General features: G+C 40.5%; 1 protein-coding gene and 1 long non-coding RNA gene across 3 annotated transcripts in view; one reads left to right on the top strand and one right to left on the bottom strand.

The window, feature by feature from the left end:
• LOC105840233 (bifunctional heparan sulfate N-deacetylase/N-sulfotransferase) overlaps window positions 1-25,810 on the top strand; it is a 266,600-nt gene that overhangs the window by 42,835 nt on the left and 197,955 nt on the right. Inside the window, exon 2 of one of the 2 annotated variants that reach the window (XM_036283751.1) lies at window positions 16,044-16,108. The exons of the other annotated variant lie outside the window; for it this stretch is intronic. The gene's annotated coding sequence lies outside the window, so the exon portion shown is untranslated. The remainder of the gene's footprint in view (window positions 1-16,043; window positions 16,109-25,810) is intronic. 2 annotated transcript variants of the gene reach the window in all.
• LOC105833411 overlaps window positions 1,735-25,810 on the bottom strand; it is a 110,371-nt gene continuing 86,295 nt past the window's right edge. Inside the window, exons 4-6 of the long non-coding RNA XR_004962423.1 lie at window positions 15,865-15,913; window positions 7,073-7,468; window positions 1,735-1,854 (exon numbers count right to left, since the gene is read on the bottom strand). This is a non-coding gene — a long non-coding RNA (uncharacterized LOC105833411). The remainder of the gene's footprint in view (window positions 1,855-7,072; window positions 7,469-15,864; window positions 15,914-25,810) is intronic.

The raw sequence follows: 25,810 nt of genomic DNA, 5'->3' as shown, positions 1-25,810 counted from the left end.
CGAGGTACTTTCGTCGAATGCAGCCGCGTTGAAAAACCGACGCGGTGAAATCACGTAACTTTCCGCTCGCGCTTCGCGCCGAATGCGGCTTACTCGCTGTTACTCGCCGCTTAAATCCATTAGCGCGTCGAAATCGTCACGGATAAAATCCTAGCGCTAGGTAAAATGGTAAAAAGGCGAAGAGAGAGGAGAGAGAGAGAGAGAGAGAGAACGCTTTGGAAATAGTCCTGCCGATTATACCGTCGCTTCTGGAAACGCCTCGGCAGCTTCATCCCAATAGCGCTGCTCTTCCATTCGAACGGAATCTTGTCATTTCGAAGCGACGATTGCCGCGTCAAACTTCGAGCAGCCCTCTTCAACGTCCTATCTGGAACACTTTCCTCGATCCGAACCAACTTCCTACAGTGCGAATTCCATATGATGGGATGAGGCGAGGCGAGGCGAGGCTGGGCGGGGCGGCGCGGCGCGGCGCGGCGCGATGACGACGTCTAAAGAACTTGGAGGGCGCGTTGAATCTATTAAATGGCATTCCGAGCTACGAAACTTTTCCCTCCCGCGAATTCATAGCTCGCTCGGCATTCTGCCCGGATTATGTCAAGATTGCTGGAGATCAACCGAGATTTGTCCCGCCGCAATATCGTCCTTTCTCCTGCCGAGCTTTCTCAGCACGTTCAGGTGCCCGCAAGAAATTTTATTAATTATATCGTCCGAATATTAAAAGAACGCTGTTAGCCAAGCGACGACCAAAGTGTCAAAGCGCGTACCGAAGTAACAATCGTCGATTCTAAAAAGTGTTCATGTAATAATTAATAATTTATTTGTTACAAACAAAACCTGGCGCTAAATCTCAAATCGTGCAAACGTAATGATCTATATTAACTACACTTTGAATAATTAATACGGCAATTAATAATCATGCTGTCGTAATTAATTATTGATTCTCGAATTTATGATATTTGCTATAATAAATCCAAGGTGTCTACATTGCCGTTCTCAAACATGCGTAATATGTTGTCAGGTAACTGTATCAACCGAAAGAGAATTAAAGATCGCGATAAGAAACATCCTTCCATAACGTACCCTGCAGGAAACACTGACCGATTCTTCCGACGGGATTTCTTTGAGAAAAGAAACATCTCGCCACAAGGATAGTGAACTTCATCGCAAGCTCCCTGATTTCGTCTCGATCGAAGACGGCTAGGAGTTGCCACCCTAAGGAAACCTCCCGACGCAATTCCACGAAGATCGGATATACGAGGAGATCGAACAAAAAGCCAGCTGCCCCTCGTCGATGCTGATAGATTCCTGATGTGTTCCCGGGATAGAAGTTTTTGTAACGTTCACTCGAGACCTTTCGCATCAAGGTCGCCGGGACGGAAGAGATAAGAAGTCAATGTATATAGCGAGACGCATGACGGCCAAAAATTATGTCCAAGGATAGAAAAATCGGCAAAGGATGCTCGTTCAATGGCTACTTCTTTTTATCGATCTTTCATATCGTAGCGTGTCAAACAGCAGCCATAAAAGCGTATGTAGTCGTATATGATCTATTGAATTATTTTATCTGATAGCCGTCTCACATTCGTCATTTTCGCAGTGTATATGCTAATATATTAAGAGTACGAACGGTTGGCTAAATGACCGAAGTACCAATCATGGCCCATTAGAAATCCACGTAATTATTAATTCATTTGCTAAGTGTGAGGGATTACTGGACAATTAAATTTCTCGTAATACATTTACTCGCACATGCTTTATTTACTTCTTGTCTCGCCGCCTATTCTTTTCCTACTGCCGTTCTTCCACCAACCTAACTCTCGCATTACCAACCTAGCTCACTCCCGGACTACCAACCTAACGCTCACAATTCGGCCATACTGACACTAGCCCGTCTCGGGCTTTCCCGAATACATATATAATAATTCAATTTGAAATACATAACCATAACTCAAAATACATGTCAGTGGTATAATATACTTAACACTAAATAATACAAAAACAAACGAGTATCTTTGGTTCGATCGTGTTTTATGACTATTCTTCAAATGGACTTTGTTTAGGCAGAAACCACATACGGTCTCAGATTCGCCGCTTCCCACGTACCCATGTACGGTTTCTGAGTTATCTGATGTCCTTCTATATCTTTAACCACGTATCGGTCGTTTCGCAATTTTTTTGATATCTCGTACGGACCCTTAAAATTCGGAATCAGCTTTCTTGACACGCCTACCTTACTATCGAAATTTCGCACCATTACGCGATCTCCTACTTCGTACTGATGTGGCTTTTTTCTTTTGCGATCAAAGTGATCTTTTGCATATTTTTGACTAGTCTCAATCTCTTTTGCAGCAGTATCCCGAACTTTGCCTAAATCTAGATCTTTATCGTTTACATCGTTTTCGACATATTCTTTTATATAGTCAGTGACTTTACCACGCTGCGTAACTCCAAACAGCAATTTACTAGGAATTTCTTTGGTCGATTTATGTACTGTGTTATTTAGCGCGTATTCAACTTCTTCTAACATTTTATACCAGTGGTCACCCACGGAACTATCAGTGATCTTTGCCAACATCGGAGTCACAACGCGATTTACGCGTTCAATTTGTCCATTAGCTCGAGGAGAGCCAGTCGCTATTTTGACATGCTTTATCTCTTGTTTTTCAATAAATTCAGTAAATTCAGCAGAGGTGAACGCTGTTCCTCTGTCCGAGACGATAACGTTTGGTTTGCTGTAATACGCAAAGTATTGAGAAAGACAGACAATAACTTCTTTACTAGTAGTAGACTTAGTAGCATATAGCTTTACAAATTTAGTAAATGCATCAATTACTAAAAATATGTATTGTTTACACAAACGTTGCTTATCCACTGGACCGTAATGGTCGATATGTATTGTTGCAAAAGGAACATTTCCCTTTGGGATGCAATGCAAGAACCCCTCTACTCTACCGCTACTCGGCGAAAACGCTATGCATTTAAGACAGTTTTGGACGTGATTCTCTATCTTTCTCTTCATGTTCGGAAACCAATAGCTACTCTTGATAATGCTTCTTACTTTATCTAATCCTAAGTGACCCATGCTATCGTGATATCTGTATATTACATTAGATTCCATATTTTCAGGAACATAGAATAATAAGCTGTCTCCCATCTTCCGATATACAATACCGTTTCTTAATTCAAAGTCGCGATCCTCCTTTTTCTCTAGACGTTCACGCAACTCCTTGATTGTGGCATCTTGACTTTGACAAACTGATAAGTTAAACTCGAAAGGATTGTCTTCTACTACTAGAACATCGGTTATTCTACTTAAAGCATCAACGTGCTTCATCTTATTTCCACTGCGATGTTCGATAGTGTAGTCATAATCTTGCAACTCCAATGCCCATCTGGCAATTCGAGGATTCAAATCTTTTTTATCTAGGGTAAGCTTCAACGCGTTACAATCTGAAACTATCTTGAATTTTACGCCAATCAAATAATTGCGAAAACGTCTCAGCGCATAAATGATAGCCAGAGTTTCCAATTCGAAACTGTGATACTTACTCTCAGTATTAGTCGTACGTTTTGAAAAATAGAAAATGGGATGCAACTTACGGTCCGCTTTCTTTTGTAATAACACCGCTCCAAACCCTATAGAGCTGGCGTCGCAATGCAACTCCGTACTATCTTTTGCATTAAACACAGCCAATACAGGAGCTTTGACTAGCGCATCTTTTAAATCTTCGAAGGATTTCGACTCTCGCTCTCCCATCTGAAAACTAGTATCCTTTTTTAATAGGTCATACAATGGTTTCGCTCGAACCGAAAAGTCTTTTATAAATTTGCGGAAATAAGAACAAAGTCCGACAAAGGAATGAACTCTATGAATATCCCGCGGTATGGGGAAATCTATTACCCCTTGCACGCCCGCTTTAGTTGGTCCTACGCCTTCGCTAGATACCGAATAACCTAAATAATCTACATTAGTATATAAGAACTTACACTTATCTAATCTGAGTACAAGGTTATTTTCGTTTAATATTTCAAAAACTTGACTCAACACCTTTATGTGGTCCTCTATTGTTACCGTAGCTACAATCACATCATCCATATACACGCCTACATCACCACTCTCTATTAGCTTCTTAAATGACTTATATATATGCTTTTGAAATATTTGGGGAGCTGGTTTCAACCCGAAAGGCATTTTCGTGAACTCGAATACTCCAAACGGAGTAACAAATGCTGTGAACTTCCGCGATTCTTCTACAATATTTATGTGGTAGAAACCGTCTTTCAGATCTAAGATACTAAAATAGCATTTATTACCAACTATCTCTATTTGCTCTTCGATTACTGGTATTGGATGATTTTCCCGCAAAATGATTTTATTTAAATGCCTGTAATCTACGCACATACGAAGATCACCGCTCTTTTTCTTAACCAAAACTATGGGAGAGGCATATTCGGACTCACTTTCTCTAATTATACCTTTCTGCAACAAATTATCCAAAATTTTCTTTAATTCTGTCTTTTCATATTGTGACAATCTACGCGGATTGTAATGGAAAGGTTTAGTATCGGTAAGAACAAGTTTTAACTCCGTTTTAATTTTTGGCTCTACCGGACTCTCTGCTTCAACATACTTATGCCTAAACTCTTCCTTTAATTTCTCCTGATATTCAACCGGAATTTCCGAACTTATATTCATCTTATTCACAATGTCCGTATCATTGCTAACTTCAATATTTAAAATTTCAGCTACAGCCGTATTATAATTTACACGGGACGGTTTGGTCAAACTTAACCCAAATATTTTTAAAACATCTCTACCTAGCACAGCTGATACTCTCATGGTATCGTTAGGAACCACATATACAGTTAAATCTTTCTTTTCTACTCCATCAAAGCAAATGTGCACGTTAACACTTCCTTGTATATTTAACTTACTATTGTTAATACCGCAAAGCTCACTGGCAATATTCAATTTATTAATGCAATGACTAGGTAAATGTTTTGCTTTTACAAACGTAACTGGACTCCCGGTATCTATCAACGTTTCTAATTGAAATGTGTAACTTACGTTCGAGTTACTTAGCTTATAAGTTACCAGCTGTTTAAACTCTTCCTCCTGAGACGACATTTCATGTACATAGTTCACCTGACCTTTAGTACAGTCTTTTACTACATGTCCTTTTTCTCCACAGCTGAAGCACGCTCCTTTCTCTCTGGCTGGAAGTTGACATTCCTTGGCCCAGTGTCCTGTCTTGTCACAGTTGTAACACCTGACTATCTTTGGTGGACCCTTGCTGATGTCTTTGTCAGTTTTCTCAGATGAACTTGGAGTGGTTGTTCGACTGCCTGTCTTCTGGTTCTGCACGTTCCGTCCGCTCCGATTTTTCCAATCCGAAATAGTAATTTTTTCAAATGCCGCTAGCAGCTCCGCTTTGGATTTGAAACGCTGTATTCTTGCTTGATTCTGTAGTTGTGTGTCCGCAATGCCGTCAATAATATAGTCCACGAGTTCCGTTTCTTCTACAGGCACATTATTTGCGAGCACGATTTTAGCATGATAATAATCGCTAAAAGTTTCACCTGGTTTCCACTTTCTGCTCTCAAACTCCTTACGCAGCACCATCTTACTTGGCCGCAAGTCAAACATATCCGTCATCTTCTTCAATAGCTCTTCCACACTCATCTCAATATGCTCCGGTGAAGAGTGTAACCACTGCAAGGCTTTCCCTTTCACTCTCGCACCGATGAGAATTTTGGCCGCGTTGTCATCTAGTTGATAGGTCGTACATAACAACTTTACTTGACGTTCCCAGTTGCAGAACAATGGCTTGACTCCATCGAAATCGCACAACAATTCGATTACAGATTTTACACCAATTTTGTGAGGTGCTTGCTGTAAACTTGCCGTTGAACTTGGCGAGCCTCTCAGCAGCTCATTTTCTCTCTCCAGTAATCTCCGCTCTCGCTCCATTACTTCTCTCTCTCTTTTTAACAAGGCAACCTCTCGTACCAATTCCTCCATCCCCCATGCACTTCTCATGGGCTCCGCAGCTCCTGATGCCGCTTCCGGCGATTCTTCTTCCATCTGGAAATTCCCGATATACTCTCCTGACGGATCCGCGGCGCACAATCTGCTCACTAGTTCCGTTTTCGTACCTGTGGTCGACAATCCTAGCGCTACTAACCGTTCCTTCAGTTCGGCCACTTTTAACTGCGCTAGATTCTTCTCCATTCCTCTGCTTAGGTTTAGGTTAATGTCTCTGCACTGCGCTTTATCGATATATCGATCAACACTCTGACGCCACCTGCGTATCGATACCGCCAGCCAGCGTCCTCTTATGGCGGGTGTATCCTCACGACCTCGATGGCAATATGGCCGCCGTTCCGTCTTCCGGCATGCACAATGGCCACACTACCACTTTTCGCGCCAAAATCTTCCAATATGGCCGACCGCGTTTCCACTACGTCGTCCTTTCTTGCGCTCTTCTCGTGTCGTAACTGTCTTTTAGCAATGCCACCGAGCAATGCACCACTCTTGACACTCTCTATAATGTCTCTCGTAATCGTCACCGAACGATATCTGTTGCACACTCGCCACCGAACGAGATCTGCGCAATCTTACGCGCAATCGCCACTTCAATCAATGGCGAAGAGCGAATCTGTAGCAATCGTCACCGAACGATATGCCGCTGCTCGCAATCACACTATGCCAGTGAATCGTCACCGAACGATATCACTGGTAATCGTCACCGAACGATATGCCGCCGCTCGTCACCAAACTACGCCGGCCACTCGTCAGCGCACAACATCCGCGACAATCGCCACCAAACGATGTCCGTTCTTGTCGTGCCTTGCCACTCGAGATGCCCGAGAGAATCGAATTCCAAATCCCGGATCTCGAATCCCACTTCTGATTTTGTGAGGGATTACTGGACAATTAAATTTCTCGTAATACATTTACTCGCACATGCTTTATTTACTTCTTGTCTCGCCGCCTATTCTTTTCCTACTGCCGTTCTTCCACCAACCTAACTCTCGCATTACCAACCTAGCTCACTCCCGGACTACCAACCTAACGCTCACATAAGGGAAAAAATCTTCTGGCGCTAAATCTCAAATCTCGTGCGCGCTTAATGGAATTTATTAATTACACTTTCAACATTATACCTGCACATTTTTTTCTCCATACGTATATTACAATATATCAGCGTGTATAATTATAGTAGGTAATTCGCCAGTTACTTTAGAAGGACATAGATTAGTTCGAGGTTATCTTTATGAAACATTTCTCATCTCCGCCGACGTGGTCCTGATGATCTAACTCTTGATTTCTCGCATAGCACGTAGTATCACGTGTTGTAGCTTCGATTAATGATCCTCACGTTACTGCGGTAAACCATAATTTCTTCACCTCATCCTCGTAACAAGATAACACTCTAGTGTTCAAGCAGCAGAGAGTTTCGCAGGGCTATAACATAAAGATTCAAAGTCCAAGTGGATCATCATCGATCGTTCGAATGGACTTACGAGTTCATTTATTTGCCAATCATTCCGATAATGGTATGGTTTATTGATCCCACGGTAACGAGTATATATGAAAGTTTGTGGTTGTTCGAAACAGTGGTTACAATACCGATCGGCAAGGTAATCCTATAAAAGAGACTTAAAGCCCGAGTGGATCATGTTCCGTTGCACAAAGCACGTACTTTTCCGAGCCAAATTGGCTTAACTCCTCAGTGGCGACTTCTGCGTGTCATACGGTTTTTATAAGAAAATCATTGTGTGCACAATATCTACCTTCGAAGGTAGATTGCCAATATCGGTTTATGACAATTATCAAAACAACTTGACAATGGTGCGACATTTGTATTGGACTAAAACATAATTATTATTATTATAAAAATGAATATTACGAGTGTAAGTTATAAGGATTAATGAAATATTCATTATTTTCGAAAAATTATAAGCGAACTGGGAGATAGCTAAGATATAGCTGAGATATTACAGAAGAAGATGGTATTATGGTCTTTATAGATATAACAGCCACTCGTAACTTTGTATTAAATGAAGAATTTTAGTAATTACTTAGGGGATTATTTGTTTAATAGCCTGCTATTATGCAGTGGCGTTAAATATGCCAATACACAATAGTAGATATTTATTATAAGGCATTTTTACTTTTGAACATTTCAATGTTTTTTAAAACACATTTTAACAATTAATACATATTTCCTTCTTTCTTTACAAATTCAAAATTCACGTAATATCATACGAATATTTATATATTTATGTGCATTTGTTGGTTATTTAATATTTTGTTCGAATGTATACATATATTGAGTTATGCAAATTTAAAAAATAGCATGGGATTTTACTAATATAATTTGTTAAGCATGCTGATGCTTTAACAAGCTAAAAAGAATATCTTTTTCGAAGTTTTCTTCCGAAATAGTTATTTAATAAATTTATTGTAGTTCTACTATTAATTTATAATTTACATTATTATAGAGTTTCAGTACTGCAGTCTATATGCAAACTTATATGTACGTACATATTTATATATTCTACAATATTTTCCCTTCATTATGAATAAATATTTTGTAACAAAAATATTGTATTTTTTTACAAAATTTTTAAAATTTTTCTGTCGAGGAATTATATCGCAATGTTTCTTTTCGATTAATTATGCAATGTCGTCATATTTTTATAAAAAAATATTCTAAGTAATAAATAATTGATTTTAGAATTGATTAAACGACATATTAGCGAATGCTATTTAAATTTTCAATTTCAAATATTAATTATTAACACAGTTATTATGCAAAATGTAAATAGAGGCCATAACATCACCCCTCTTTTCCATTATTTAATAATAATCCTCGTTAAATACGAAATTGTAATACATCTCTAAAAAACAAAAATTGGTTATAATAAATCTTTTCTTTCTTTCAAAATTTCTCAGAAAAATTTTGTTCTAGAGTGTAATAAAATATTATTCATTCACTCATTCATTCTCTATTACTCCCCGACCGTACTCTTAAAAGCGTACTTGCCATAGAAGGCAGCGATAAGCACAGCTAGACTATTAAGCTAAATTAAGAATCGCAGGGTGCTCCGCTCTCGGCGCGTAACGAAGACATCGCGTTTGCCCAGACCTGGTTCACCATCGCCGAGCATCGTTGATTCTTAATACGCGCCGCAGTGCCCATTGTCGCCATTTTCCTGGCGATTAACCCGCGGGCCGGCCTCGCCTTCATACAAATTCCCTCGTCTCCGCGGCCCGGGCTATTTTTCTCGCCTAATGTACGCTCGCATTAGCGTCACGGAGTCGCTCTTTACGAGAGGGAAAATTATAATTTCCCTGGGAAAAGTCGGCGCTGAATTTACTACCTCGTGATAGTCGCGCTCACCCTACGGAAAATTCCGTCGTGCGCCTCCCTTTTTCCTGCGCGACCTGCTTCTCCATCTTCCTCCTTCTCCTTCTCACACTCGCTTGCCCCGGACCACCTTGTACACCCGTGTTCCTATTCTCGTTTATATCAACGACCATTTCCCGCCTCCGTCACACTTTCTTGATTGCGCGGGTCGCGGATACCTTCGATAAAGTATGGGTGTGTCGAGGGGTGTGACCGCGAAATTATTTCTCAACGTATCGCACCCGGTGTGCTCGGACCCACTTTTTTTCCCGGAAATACCGATAAATTGAGAACGCCCGAACTATTTTACTGCCGTAGATATATGGCTCGCCATTTGAAGCACTTGCGCGGAACCGATTTCTAAAATATGTGAAACTAATAGAAGCCTATTACATCACAATTATACTACGGATTCTGACAGAGCGACGATTTTCCAGTTTCAAAAGAGCATCATTGTCTCGAGAGATAGAGGCACAGATGAAAAATCGTTTCCCTTCGTCGCCTCCCTCCTCTTCAGATTCGGCTGCTCGTTCCCTCGATCCGAACGGCTGCGATTACTCCAGATTGAAATACGACGAGGCCCACACTGATTCAATCAAACCCGTAACGCGGTTTCGACATAACTTATCATGGCAGGCGATCCGCAAACGAGCGATTTCAGGCGCCGAGACGGATGCGCCCGTTGCGATCGCCGGCGGCGATTTGTCTGTTTTACGGGTAGATCCCGCGTAACTCCTCCATGCCCGAGAGGTATTATTGCCTAATGCGGATCACCGAGCTTTACCGTTGCTCGCATTATGTTTCGGTCCGCGCCGCATCCTCCGCCTGTAAATCATAGGCCCGCCCTGCCGTTAAACCACCCCGCACATTCCAGTAGTAACGGCGCGTCGTTGCCAGCCGCGCGTCGCCGATAGCGGCCGCAGGTTGTCGCGAGCGACGACATACGACGAGTATCGTAATCGGCCAATTAAATTAGGCGGCGACGCGTAATTGTACATCAACGTCCGTCCGGACGACCGGTAATTGGAAGTTAACGCGTTCGCGCACGTATAACGCGCGCGTATTCGGTGTAATTAGGATTGTTCCGTTTGGGGAAAACGCACGCAGGCGCGTCGAAGGCGGAAAGCAATTGCGTCTCGTCGATACGTTATTCCCCCTCCCCGCCCCGACGCTGCTAATTATTTTACTTTGTTTTGTTAGCCACGTATCGCGCGTATACAGCTTTAACGTTATTACAACAGTCGCGCGAGAGCGCTCGGTATGCGTAATTGCCAAAGCGTTCCCCCCCCCCCTCTGTGTCTCTCTCTCTCTCTCTCTTCACGTCGTGCGATTCGTAAAGGGATCTTCCGGAGAACGTGATCGGTTTTTGGAACGAGCGTGATTCATTGACGGCGAGTCGTTCGCACGTTCGCCGAAATATTGATAAAAGGAAACGAGTTCGCATTTTACTGGAAGCAGCTCGCAAATATTGTTTATCCCGCGTGTTGGCGATCATTGTCGCTAGCAAGCATTATCAGGCACCTTGCAAGGTTGCAAGTGCGTTGCAGTAACACATTTGTAACACAAATTTCTCACTTTAATTCGGCTCTCGCGCTAGGTGATAACATTTAACCACCGTAACGAAGGATCGCCAGCAGCCTGAAATTCAGAACTTTCCTCTCGAGATCGTGGTCTCGCAACGAGAAATTATCACTAGTTATCGCCGATGGACCACTTATGTGACTTGTAAGTTTGCATGCAAAACCCCAGAGGAACGTGCGCCTAAGGCTGATTCTACATTAGTCGCAAACAGCCAGTTGCGACTTGTAAGAGCCAATAAGCGTTGAGTTCCATATATAAAGCCCGATACTCATTAGCTAGCGCAAATCACAATTGATTGCCTGCGCCTAAGGCTGACAATGAGCAATATGAAACACACGGCAGACAACTTGGCGTAAGATTCCGCAAACCGGAATCATCGGAATCACAACAGACGGGAAGACCTCTCGCCCGCAGTTCGTGGCATCGTGTCAGAAAAGCACAGAAAAGTCACACACACACACGCGCGCGCGCGCGCGCATGCACGTCGCGTACATGAATTCTCGTTGTGCTATTATTAATTCGACATCCAGGTAAGACGGAGTTTATACCGTGCAAATAAGCAGCACCGCACGACACTCGATTCCCGATGCGGCACGAGAGTTAATCGCTAAGAAAATAGGTCACGCGAAATTAGTACGCGAAAAAGTGAAGCGGCAATATAATTGCACGCTTCGCCTGTTATTTATTTCGCAGTCGGTGTTATTTGGTGCGGCTATATCATGATATAAATCCGGTAATGGTATCATATCGATGTAACTCAATATTGCTGGAAATGTCAAAGCGGATTATTTGATTTCCGCTCTAACGATTTTTTTGTGTTTACCTCGTTACGCCTATCGCTTTTTTTTTACCTCTTTCCACGGTTTTTTTAACCGTTTAACGATATTTTCCGAGAATCGTAGCAAAAAGCGGCTTTTTATGTATTTCCTATCACAATTGAATGATAATTATACAATCTTGCTCGATACATTCTGTATACCAATCGCTGTTGTTGATGCTGACGCATACGAAAGTTATGAAATAATCTGCGAATTCATTACAGGAAACATTAATTACATCGCAATGATCTCATTTTGTCTCGCTTTGATTACACAGATTGTTATGCCACATTCGTAATATTATTAGTATTGCTCTTGCCCGCGATCTGTACAGATTTATTCGTGGTCGGGAGCATAGCCAACAGAGCCACTGCAATCTCGCAGTAGTTATTGCAAAGCGTGGTCAGCCAGTAGTCACGCTAGCCCATATACATCAGTTAGCGCTAGCTAGTGTATAATGCACAACACGCGCGTATTTGACATCAATTAAATCGAGGAGGTCTATTAATTAGTATTATATATCAGACGTCTGGAATCGAATAATTTAGATAGGAGCCCAGAATTATATAGTGGCACTATATAATTCTAAAACTAGGTCACCTATTAGCCTCGTTGAATATTCCCGATGCCACATCTAAAATGTAGCAATATTGATTTATTTGCCATTAATCATGTATGTAATAAACCAGTACGTATAGTTCATTATAATAATAAATTTAAAGAATATAAATGAATCCTTTATTTAATTTCTATTCGAGTTGGTTTTCAATCCATCTCCACCTAATTTGACGGCGCATAAAGCGTCTAATTCATTTCGCGGATCGTTCTGAAAGACGTAGTCTCATTGTTGTGCAGTTAATTGCACGATAATTACGAAGCGATGCCCGGAGAAAATCAAGTTGAGTTATTTTATTTCTGTTCCGACGATTTCCGTGCTTCTCTCGTTACATCTCTCGATTTTTCTGCTTTTTACGACTTTTCATGGTTCGCGATTTTCTCTGAGATCATCAACAAGACTATACCGCCTTATTTTCCATCGGAATTACGATATAATATGTCCATAATTGCTATTAGCATTAAATTATTAATCTTGAATTGCTTTAAAAATTATGTCCATCAAGCGTAAACTGGAGCCAGGAAATATTTTTATAATTTTTCCTTTTTCCTGTCTGTAATCGTGTGAAATGAAATAGAATTACGTGGGAACACGCAATATTCAAAATTAAATTCTAGCTAATAAATTGATTTACTGATAGCTGGAAAACGATCGCGTCCAACATTTTACTTGAAATATATCTCGTTATTTTTATATTAATACACTTGCTTTATTAGCGCGTTATTGAGAAAGATATATGCAATAATTTCTGTCGTTCGGTGTCTCCTGTTTTATGCCCTGTGTACTTTTTTATGAGCACGTCTCTTTTTTTAGATCGCCATAAAAATTTTACGCCTTCGTTCAAAGTGAAGCTATAATACCAAACTCCGGCAATTTCTAAGACTGATGAACGGATCTGGAAGTTTCTTGTTCTTGGTCGTGACCTCGCGATTTTGCTCGTCTATATTGCGTAATTGAATTAGGTACTTTAAATGCAATCAAATCGAGTATGTCAAATTCGTCACCCCGCGACTGGACATTCGGATTACGCATTTTAGAATAATAATCTCGTCCAATTCGTGACTGAGCAAACCGCAGCAACTGCTGCACAATTTCCATGACAAAATTTCGGTTTTGCATTTCAGCGCTGCTGATGTACTCTATTTCATGAGTATCGGTAAATTGTGTCATGTTTTATTTGAAACACATTTGTACAAAAAAATCAATATATCGTCGCATGTAAAATCGCACGTGATTTCGTTTATTGTGCCAATAAAATTATGAAAATAAATTTAATTCTACTTTTGTTCTAATTACGAATTTCATCTTGATATAAGTAGATTAAAAAAATATCTAATCAGTAAATAAGTTTGGACATTTAAATTTACTGTGTGATGATAATATTTTGTCATATTATCATTGTTTTGTATGGCTAGACAGAATTGTATGCATACGAGAAGAAAAAAGAAGTAATTCAAACGGAAATACGGATCATGATGACAGCCAAAATTACAGAAATACGACTTATTACGACTTTCTAAAAAATATTTTAATTAATTAATGATACACATTATGATCTTCACTATTTTTAATAACTTGGATATTGGCTTGAGAGTGACAATGTAAATTCAATAGAAATCCAACTCGACCAGAGTTTTTATCCGCAATTATCAAAACGGGATATAGATTGATAGAGCCATTTATCCTGTGTAAAGCCTCGCTTGGTTTCTATGCTGCACGCTCGCATGTCACACGGCTGAAATCGGCTTGTGTACGCGTAAGCCTCGAAGCACGTAACTGGCCAATGCGCTCGGAGAGGAAAATTGCGAGAGGAAAAAGGTTTTTTTTTTTCACAACAAGAGATCGCACAGTTGCAACAGCGAGCGAACGGTTTTCGAGCGACGGACAAACAAGCACTAACGACAAATAACAAGAACTGTTGAGCTCTGGTAGAGGAAAACCAGCGGTGGTCACACTTATCCGACAGATTCTTTTTACGCGACATATTTTTATGAAACAGAAATTTCAAAAATTCTCTTTTGAGAATATTTATCACGGTAATTTCGTGTCAGACACCTCGGGGATGCATATACCATTTTGTAATTTCTAAACTCATAAAGTATGCAGGACTTTATAACATGTGTGCATGTATAATTTTTATAAAATCCTTTCAGCGCGAAAGGAAAGAAAATTATGGTGCGTCGACAGAATCGCAATAATGCAAACATAAATCTTTGTTATCGACAAAAGTAATCCAATTATCATTTCAAATATCATTTACGCAAATTACTGTCTGCACCTCCGCCCGGCGAGCGAGATGAATTTAAAAACTCGGTCACGCAGCAGTTAGTCGCGCGATTTAATGAAACTCTTGCAATATGTAGAGTGGTACCTGGTCACAGGAAAAAGGAGAGTGCCTGTAGGTGGAGGGAAAATTACCGACGTGACGAAGTGGCCATTAATAACGCAAAATGGTCCCGCGACGCTTCATTACTTTCACCCCTTTTTTTAAATTAGCAGTCGAGAAAAAGTGTTAGACGGTTGGTACGTTCCTTGAATTAAACCTCTGTACGAGTTTCATTAGAACAAACAGAGTAATGGCCGTTTTACTTACTTGCCATCGATTCGTCAGGGAAAAATAGTGGATGAATAGCAACAAGATAAGTGAGAGTGTAAACATTTGAACTGAGATTGGACTTAATTTTTTTGGAGGGGGGAAATCATATTTTATAAAAAAAATATATTCTGCATATTCGACTTGTTTTTTATTCTTTTGGGGGGAAGAAGTCGTCCTTTCTTCAATAGAAAAATTTGTGATACATCTTTAAATAAGTTTTTATCAAATTTTTACTGTTTCTAGAACGATTCAGTTAATTATGAATTTTCGTCAGCGAAAGTATCAAAGCAAATAAATTTGCTAAAGGATATTAGATTCACAATTCAAAATGTGAAATCCGCACCGTAAGATCTGAAAAATTAATTAATTAATTTTGCGCTACTTTCGCACGATGATGAGGAGCGTACGGAAATTGACCCGCAGGCAAACCGCGTGACAGGTTCGAAACTAGTTTCGTGGTCGTTCTATGTCCCGACATCGCTCGACAACTTTCCGTTATCGTCATACATACGTCAGACATACGTTACGTGTGTGTGAAATTTGAGATTTCTCATTTAACTTTCGTTTAATTATTATTACAAGGGGACCGGTCGGGACTGCTATTATCACGGGACATGTGGCTCAGTCCACGAAGGATGTTTCACTTCGGGCAAAAACCAACAGGATTATGAACCAACGGCAGCGCTCAGTACATCGGTCCGAGTGTCGTTAAATTTATGCAAATAATTTTCATTAATATTAATAAACGGTTGCATGATGCAGCTTGAGAGACACGCTGTTCACGCTCCGTTAAATAACGTGGATATGGTCGTACTTTTGATTCAGATCTTGACTTACCTGTTTCATGTATTATTTTAATATTTCAGGAACGCCCCTCTCCTATCATCTGAAACAGAAATTTAATAATATTAATATTAACAAAATTTATACATGTATAAATTTTATTTGTTAAATTTTTATTTTCTCGTCAAGTTGTTAAATAATTTAATATCTTTTTTCTTTCAAATGGTCGCAAGGCAAACGTACGTTCGGGTTTGGACATTACGTTTGGAGAGATGCTTTGGGTGTCTTGCTTTTAGAGGTAATGTGGATTCTATGTTACCTCCTGACTGTTCTTCAAATTACGCCAGCATTTGAGCATGTTTAGTTCCGTTGATAGTTTAATTAATATTTCGTTCTCTTGTACGAGAGAAAGAGAGAGAAAGAGAGAGAGAGAGAGAAGCAGTATTGAAATATTAATAATTAATAGTTAATTTAATATTTAATTGCGTGATATCTGTACAAAATTTATAATCAGTTTAATCGAAACGATTTGTATAATCTGTCATAATGGCGTTTATAATTTATATGTACATACATACGTGTTACAGAGTGCATTTTCATGCCTTATCATTAACATAATCAATGTCAGTGATATTTTATTCACACGAGGTCAGCGTATTACAAAATCATGTTAAAGATATCTACTGAATTTCTTTCTGTAATATTACAATACACGCTTCTGCTCAAGAACAAACGTCAACCAGCGTCTCCTTTGCATGCTATCGCGCATTAATGTGAATATAAATAACGTTCTCTTGCGTACCAACCTTATAATTGACTCTAAAAAGAAAAAGAGTACGGATTTCCTTATACTATCATTAAAGCTACAATGGAATCAGGCGGCCCATGTGACGTTCAATTACCACCGTTTGTTACCTTGTTTCTTCGCGAGAAACAGAGCGTAAACGTAGTAGTTCGAAGCTTTAAGGATACCTCGGTACAGGAAATTTTAGATTCGCGTTTAGATTTCACGTAAGCAGTCACGAAGGCTGATAAAATACGCCGCAGGTAACGTGTATTAAACTCCAAATCCTGCTACAACCACAACTGCATTTCTTTCGCAAGATCTATATTTTTCTCGAAGGCTGCACCTTGTAGCCGTCGACATTCGCGTCCGAACATGACGCCATTACGCCATATTAACTCGCTCTCGCGATGCGTTTCGTCGTGACAGAACGTTGTCACACACGCTTCGGACATTTCTGTGCCACTGCCGGCTGCATTGTCCGCTTGGAAATCAAAGCTGGACTAGGTCCGACCACAAAGATAAGAGCGAGAGAGAGAGAGAGAGAGGGAGAGAGAGAGAGATCCGACGATGCCGGCACCGGGATCGGGGTGCCACGACCGTAGCGTAACACATAACGCAAATACGACTCGCTGACGTATGCGCTGACGTAGGTGAGACGCGACGTCGCGAACGCGCGTTTCACGGGCGCGCAGCCGGATCGCGACGTCGGTGCACCGCAGAAGCCATGACAGTCGACCAGGGGTATGGAGAACGAGGGGAGACAGGGTTAACGAAAGAGAGGAAACAGCACGGGGAACGGTGGTAGCGCGGGGGAGGGGGGCAGAGAGAGAGAGAGAGAGAGAGAGAGAGAGAGAGAGAGAGAGCCTGTTGTGCAGCCGTCAGCACTGAGAATGGCAAGTGAGTTCCACCGGCTCTTTCGCCCGTTGTGGTACGGCTCGTGAGTGGCTTCCGGAGTGACAGAAATCTTCTTCCGCCTCGTCCCGTACCTCGTCCCGGTCGCATTTGAATCGCAAATCCCCTGCATCGTCATTGTTTGCCCGGGCAACTCCGCGAAACGGGGCGCGCAACGCATCATCCGCGGAGTGAGCGCTCGCTTGGTCCGCTCGGTCGGCTGATCTTCGTAAGATCGTCGCTCTCAGAGAGACGACGGCAGAGTCCTACGCGGATTCTTCTACAAGACAGATTTTACTCACACTCGTGATGTCTGGCCGCGACCGCGATACCAGATTTTGACAGTTTTTAACAGAATCGTATGATATCGACGCACATATTGTATCTTCGATAAAGATTTACTTTGAAAGATACAAAGATTACTTTAATTAACTTTTTCGTTTGACATTAATTGATCACGCACAAAAATACATATTATCAAAATGCAGTACCTCTCCGTCATACATGATACACGATAATATTGTGCCACACCTGTATTTACGTGATCGAAGGTACAGAAAGCGATCTGATCATGCCTTCAACTAAATACACATGCGTTGCCCCAGTTATCGTAAATTGGATATCGATCTCGCGTAAACGCACTACAAAAATTTCAATTTTAACCCGCCTTTTCGCCTCTCTAATTCCGCTTCCCGTACTCGTTGGAATTACTGTCGGTCGACTAAAAAAGCCTGGTGAATTACGAAAAATTGATGTATCGTCATACGGGCGGGCTACGTTATACGACTCAAAATTGCAACCCCTAATTTTCATGATGGCGCTATACTGTGCGTGTCGCGTGTACAAAGCGTGAATAAAAGCGCGCGCGGGACTTTTTTCAACGTATCGGCCGGCCGAAAATAATGCAAGTGCGGGGCGCAGGTGCGCTTGTTTCCTCTCACGTGCATATATCGCGCGTTTAGTGCATGCGGCCGGAACGCGCGCAAAGGCATCTGTATTGCATACCACGCGCGTGCGACAGAGAGAGAGAGAGAGAGAGAGAGAGAGAGAGAGAGAGAGAGAGAGAGAGAGAGAGAGAGAGATCGCTCCCTGCCGCATCCACTATCTCTTTTCCGTAGCGCATCCCTTTATGTATCGTTCTTTCGTATAACGTTGCACGCATGCACAAATCAACATTTACACAGAGACGGACTCGCGCATAGGGAAGCTTCCACGGGACGGTTCGTTATGACTAACGGTTCGTTTCGCATTTCCGAGGGAAATATACGATTTTTTACGATGGCACAGCCTTCGTGCCCTTCTGCACGTTTCTCTCTAACCATCTCGCTGTTCCTCTCCGAGAAGAGGATGCAAGATAACAGGATACAACAAAATGTTATCCATTTCGTCCGGCTTTAACGGCGAATACATGGTGTCAGTGATTGGTACGCAGCGCCGTGGTTTATCGATGTTGTGTGGCCGAAACTTTTTTTTCTATTTTCACGGCTGTGACAAATATCGATACATTTCACCGGAGTGTCGCCGCAAGAGCGGGAATTGCTGGAAAGAGCGGAGTCGTAATATACAGCTTTCATCACTTCCGAAGGACGCAATGAACGAGTTCTAGGATACAGCGTTTCCATAAGAAAAATTAATATGTCTCGCGATTCGTAGAGTGAGGATCGTATCATGTAACGTATCATGAAGCAAGTTTTTGAAGTAAGCAAAGTAAAGCTTTGGCTTAAAATTTACTTAACATGTAAACATTATAAACCATTATATCATGTCATGTAGTAAACAATTTTTTAATGAAAATCATGAAACTATAAAATGCATTGCCGAAATTGCATTTCCTTTGAAATGAAAACAGAAAAAATTAAGAGAATTAAAAAGAGATTTTAATGTCGATTTTAATTTAATAACATACTTAATTAAAAGAGTTTATTTTGTGGCGTTGATTTTTTAGTTCTGTTTAATTTCTTTTTGAGAAAGTAAGAAAGTAAATATTTTTCAAAATTACCTTTTGTTTATTTATTATTTTTGACAATAAAGATTGATTTTTTTAATCAAAAAGTATAATTAATAATTGCGGTGATCATAGTGATAAAAAAAGATTCAGGTTTAAGTTCATTTATACATATCAGATTTTTAAGTGATCATCAATTCTCGGAAGGCAATAAATCACCGAGAATACCTTTAGTAGTCACGATGAAACATACATGACCATCAAGTGAAGACTACGATCTTCGGTCATGGAGGACTTGAAAGAAAGAATAAATAATTAATGATAAATCCTTTGCACGGTTTATCAGTGATTATGATTCTGGATCTTCCAGTGAAATTAAAAACTCGAGTGTCATTTTAATCACTTCGTCGTAAGCATTCTATAATGCAGTTTATATCATCGAGATTAAATTTTTAATATACTTAATGCTTGCGCGTGCATTAAACTGAATGCAGTTAACATTTAATATCGTTATTACATAAGTCTGAAATTTATATTCCATAGTCATAAATAATTATTCATATTACATCCTAATTAAGAGGAAGTTTTAGTCCATCTACTGGAAGATCCGGAATCATGATCAGCAATGAGCAATAATTAAAACAAATTAAAAAATAGATGAATTATTAACTAATTATTAATTATATTTTCTATAAAATAAAAATTAAAAGGCAATTTTAAACAAAATAATTAAAGAATAAAGTTTTAAAAAATAATTATCTATTAAATATTCCTAAAAAAAAACTCTTTAAAAAATTAGTGTAACAAAGCAGAAAATCCTCTTACGATGTAGCATAAATTTACATTTTTCAACAAAAACAACCATTTTAGTAAATATGTGGCAAAATATAAATTTTATATAGATCGGCAAATTGTATATGTATGTTTGCGAAGAATATGATAAGAGGATAGTCCCAGAAGTACCCGACCTAACAAAGAAAACACAAAAAATTTGAGAAAAAATATTTTTATTTCTCAACTTAGTCTCCTTTTAGCTCGATACACTTTTCCCAGCGATGTTTCAATAGCTTCGATACCCTGTTTATAGTAAGAACCGTCTTTACCTTCTTTGGAGCCGATTCTCTCCTTGCAGTCCATTGTTTTGACTGTTCCTTCGTCTCAGGTGTGAAGTGATGGACCCATGTTTCATCCATGGTTATGAATCGACGCAAAAACTCGGCTTTATTACTGTGAAACATCGCCAAACACTCGATTGAAATATTCTCACGACGTTTTGTTCCACTGTGAGCAAACGCGGCACTCATCTTGTGCACAACTTTCTCATCTCCAAACTTTCAGTCAATATACGATGTATAGCATTTTTTGAAATACCTATGGTGTCTGCCAGTTCAAGCACTTTCAGTCGACGGTCATCCAATACCATTTTATGGATTTTCTTCACCATTTCTGGCGTGGTCACCTCATTTGATCGACCACTGCGATGTTCGTCTTGGCAGCTCGTACGGCTTTGTTTAAACTCTGCCACCCAATATTTTACTGTTGTAAACGAAGGAGCAGACTCCCCCAGAGTAGAATCTAGCTCGGCTTTGATATTGGTTGGACTGAGTCCTTTAAAATATACCATAGTAATTTTTTTTAAACAACAACCGCCATCTATACGTCAAGTCGGATATTTCTGGGACTTTATTTCTACCCTCGTAGAAATAAAGTTAGCATATATAGCGACCAGATATTTTAGAAACATATTAAATAAGTATATAAAATTCACGGGATACATGACGCGTGTGCTATCTCGAGTCATAAACTTACGACTAAGCTCAGTGCGATATCGTGTGCTGCTGTGCATGTCCAACAACAACAATGTAAACTACCAAAGTTTATCGACGATTTTACGCAGTGCATACGGCAGTACAACAGTTTTCGCTCAAACGCGCCCATTCTGAACGTTCGGATGTTGCCGAGTTGCCTGAGCGGCATTTGTCGGAACTGTGGTGAGCCCTGGCGCTATTACCGAGCCTTTTACTAGCATGTGGCATCAGTATAGACAGCAGCAGCGAGGCGGAAAACGCGGTGGGAAATCGCCAGGGGGTGAAAATCTCCGGATAGACGTGGCGGACGGGAAGGGAGGCGTGGGCGCGCGGTTTGCGACGAGAGCGGGTAACCGGGAAAGAACGGAGAACGGAATTTGAATAATTCAATCGCAGAGGAGAGTTGGACGCGGCGTTAAATAAAATAACGCGGCAAAATGTTGGAATAAAGCCGGCGATGGCTCCCGACGTCGGTGCAATCGTTTTGGGGAGAGGGGACTCTGCCGTCGACGGTACCGCGATCCAATTTTCTCTGCTGCCGCTTCGGGGACGTCCCCGCTCTTTCTTCCTTCCTTCCTTCCTTCCTTCCTTCGCCCTCGAAGGGACGAGCGAACTTCCCGGACCGGTAAAAAATGCCCCACAGCAATTGGACAGGCGTAACGTGCGCGCCCTCAACAAGGGCTCGTTTCTCAAGAAATATGCATAAACCCGCGCGATATATGTCTTGCGATCCGGTGCCCGATATTACCAGGTTGCATTATTCACCAGGATACGAGCATACGCGCGCTGAACGTTTTAACAAGCTAATATCCTGATTTGATCAATTGCTTTTTTTTTCCAAGTGCTATCACATGAATTTTTTATTACTCATTTCCCCATAGTAACAAGTATGAAACCTATTTTTGACATGAAATATACTTCTATTAATATTTCTTCATTATTGTAGTTTCCATCGGAATTGCTTACATTATTTACAGTAATAAATTGGATATTGAATCGTGTGAATGACGTAAAAAATAAGAGAAAGTGTTATGTCTCGGTTGAAGCGAAACTTGGTACTTAATAACATTCATATTAATTAATTTTTTTGAATTGTGTGCATGCCGTTATGGTTGTCGAACTAATTCGACCAGGGCATATGATGATATTTATCGTGCAATAATTATTTTTAATTTATTAGTATTATTCACAGAGCGTTTCTCATTAAACCCCTGAGACTGATTATGTTACCCCCCCCCCCCCCTGAAAATCGATTATGTTACCCTCCCCTCTACACACACACACACACACATCAAAATTTGTGTAATTTATTATTGAGGATTTAATCGAGATCTAGTTTATCGTAAAATAGCAGAAAGAGAGAGAAAAGAAGAGAGAATTTCTCCTTTCCGTTTATCGTTATAATTATAACCGGATTAAAATTTCAATGCTTATTTCCGGATTATTCCAAAAATATATCGTCTGCATTTTACCGACCACATTGTGAGACCCATTCTCGTGATCCGAGGAGATACGATTTCCATTCGCAGGGAAGCGCCCTTACTCAAGAATGTAGAATTCGAATGAGCCACCAGTGGACGATTACAGTCCCCGAATGTGCGGTGCATTGTGCAAGAGGACAAGAGGACAAGAGCGGACAAATTCCAGCGACCTTTTCGCGGGTGTAAATGCTAGAGAGGTCGCGCAATAAAACGGGCTGAATTAATCCCGCGGCGTATTCACTCGGAAGAGGCGGCAGATGATTATGGAGCCGGTAGCCGGGATGATAAGGGGGCGAACGAGGGTGGATGAAAGTAATGCGCGGCCAAAGAGCGGGGTGATGGTGGTGGTAGTGGTGATGGTGGAAAAAAGTTTTAGCGGGCAGTAAATTGAACGCGTGGTCACGTGTGGTGACATAAAATTAAAGGGAAGCTGCTTTCGACGGCGACGACGGCTATGTGGCTACGTGGCGACTGATGCAGTTTTGCCGCTATCAGACCCCGCCTCTTTGAAGAGGATTAGTTTACGGATAGTTTTAGAGGTAGACGCAATCGCGGTTTCGGTCTCCACCGAGATCCGTCTAATGGCCGTCGGGCTTTCAAGCTAGTTTTGCTTTTGAATGCAAGCCAGCCACGAGATAGGCCGTATATACGAACCACTTTTTATATCTCGTGCACATCGCGCGCACGTGAGTCCGCCGAAATATGGACGTCATGTATCGTTGCCGTTTTCATACATCATGCGAAAGAACGGACTCCTGCGATTAAAATGCTTCCGGACATAAACGCGATCGGAGAGTGACATCGATTGAATGGGGAAAGAGCTCTTTTCCGTAAAGGCTCGGTAATACTCTTTAATCTATATCGGTTACGGATATTAAAATCTGTAAATAATTCCACAATGAAATTTCAGCTCGGCACAGCTAATGGTATCGTGACATTTAGATCGCTAACCGGACCTTTACGATTTTTTAAATAATAGAATTTATTGCATTATCTCAAATTTCATTATTTCGAGAGCCAAATCCTTATCACGTTAATGATGATGTAATGTAAAATGTGCCTTATGCATTCTAATGTAGTTCCATTACCGAGCTTAAAATTTTAATTTTTTAATGCTTGCGCGCGAACTAAACGAATGTAATTATCACAATTTAACATCTTTATTCTCAAGCCTAAAATTTACATTGCATAGTTATATATTTTTTATAATCAATAGAGTTTACGTATAGAAAGTTAATTGAATGGTAAACCGATATAAATTAACACTTGAATTAAAATCACGCTCTTTTCTGTAAATTATTTTACAGAGTAAAGAAGAGAGGATACTTATTACTAAACTCGTAAACATATGCTTGTGCGATCAGGAGGTTTTCATTATACGAGGCGTCAGTAATTTAAAGTAATAAGTAGTTTGGAGCGTGGTGTGACAGCGTGGCGTCCTTAATACCGCCGCTTCAAACTTTTCGTCTCACGAAGTTTTGATACGCGTTACCCGCATAGAGTTGCAAGACATGTTCGTGTAAATTTCACTTCACGCGCCGAGATTATGCCACGGGGACTGGCAGTTTTACTACGTGTTCGCTGAAATTTGTACATCGGTGTAAATGAAATTATTGCAAATGACGCCAACGAGCCTTCTCGTATACAGATCATAATCTAAATAAATCAGTAGTCATAATCATAAAATTTTAGACCGCGCGCGCCACTCGTTAACTTTCATCGTTCAACAATCGCAAAACTTGTTTAGCATTTTTTTTATACTCGGGAATTTTTTACTATTCCTGAAGGACGTGCAATGATGAATATAATTTAGATATTTTGTCAAAATCTAATAGATCAATTTCAAATTCTTTTGATAAGTATCAATGCTAAGTTAAATTTAGTTGTTGAGTATGTTATATGAGTGTTACGAATCCCCGTCACAAACAGGACACTGTTGATAATGATAACGACAATAATAAACCGTTTTGCGGCGCCGCTGTAGATTTATCCACCTCGAAATTCGCTGACACTCTCTTGATACAAAGTGATGCGCATTGTCTCGAGGCGGCTGGCAGATGACGTCAAACTCGATTGTGCTAGATTGTGTGATGAAGTTCAACATGTATGTACAACGTACGTTGCATTCATCGGCATATTTCGTTTACATAATAATATCAATCTATGTCACATGATTATTTCAGACAAATGTTGTTACGTGTACAACGTCGACATAAAATTATTCTACTATCAATTAATTCTAAAATAATTTTAAAATTTGATTAACGAAGAACTATTTCAATAACGTGCATTATATTAGAAAATTAATCTTGATCCATAATAAAATTGTACCAAAGTTATTAATTCATCACGAAATATTCAGCTAAAAAATATTTGAACTTTTTTGAAAGAAAAGATAGTTGGATAAAAAGTGCACATATTTACAGAGCATGAGAAAAAAAGCATGACAAAATAACACATCTGTAATTTTCTCCCGAAATGACATTTTTTTGTTTGTCTCTCCCGTTCTATCGACATTCTATCATTGTTCCAGCGAAAATGCGCCACCTAATCCACAAAGAAATCCCGCGGGGCTCTTCTTTAATCAAACGGAGTTCTTTTAGCACACCACAAAAACAGACGTATACAGGCGCAAATACACGCATTGACGCTTCTATTTCTACTTCCATGAACAGAAAAAAAAATCTAGTACGGACAGATGGAAGGAAGGAGAGTAAGAGAGAAACTCGCGCGTGCGGAAGCGCACGTATATGAACGTATCGTTATCGCGTGAGTGAGCGACACACGTGTCCGGAGCCAGTCAACGTTAATTACTGCGGAATCGGTAACCCCGGTTGCTGCAAGGGAATGATTCATGGCTGGCGAAAAGAGCTTCGTGAGTGCAAACGCGACTCTACTATACTGCCAGTGCTCTTTAGGCCGTATTTCTTTTGTGACGATCGTCCGCAACTCAGCGTGACTCAACTAACGCCACGCGTTCTTTTAATTGGACGACTAAGTGAATGAGCCCGCGCTCTAAGTTTTCTCCAGATTACACTGACGAGTACCGTCGTCGGGCACTGCTGGATTTTCTTTTAGAGTGAAATTA

This window comes from Monomorium pharaonis, chromosome 3, assembly GCF_013373865.1.
Source record: "Monomorium pharaonis isolate MP-MQ-018 chromosome 3, ASM1337386v2, whole genome shotgun sequence".
NCBI classification, from domain to species: domain Eukaryota; kingdom Metazoa; phylum Arthropoda; class Insecta; order Hymenoptera; family Formicidae; genus Monomorium; species Monomorium pharaonis.
This window is presented reverse-complemented; position numbering and strand designations above follow the sequence as displayed.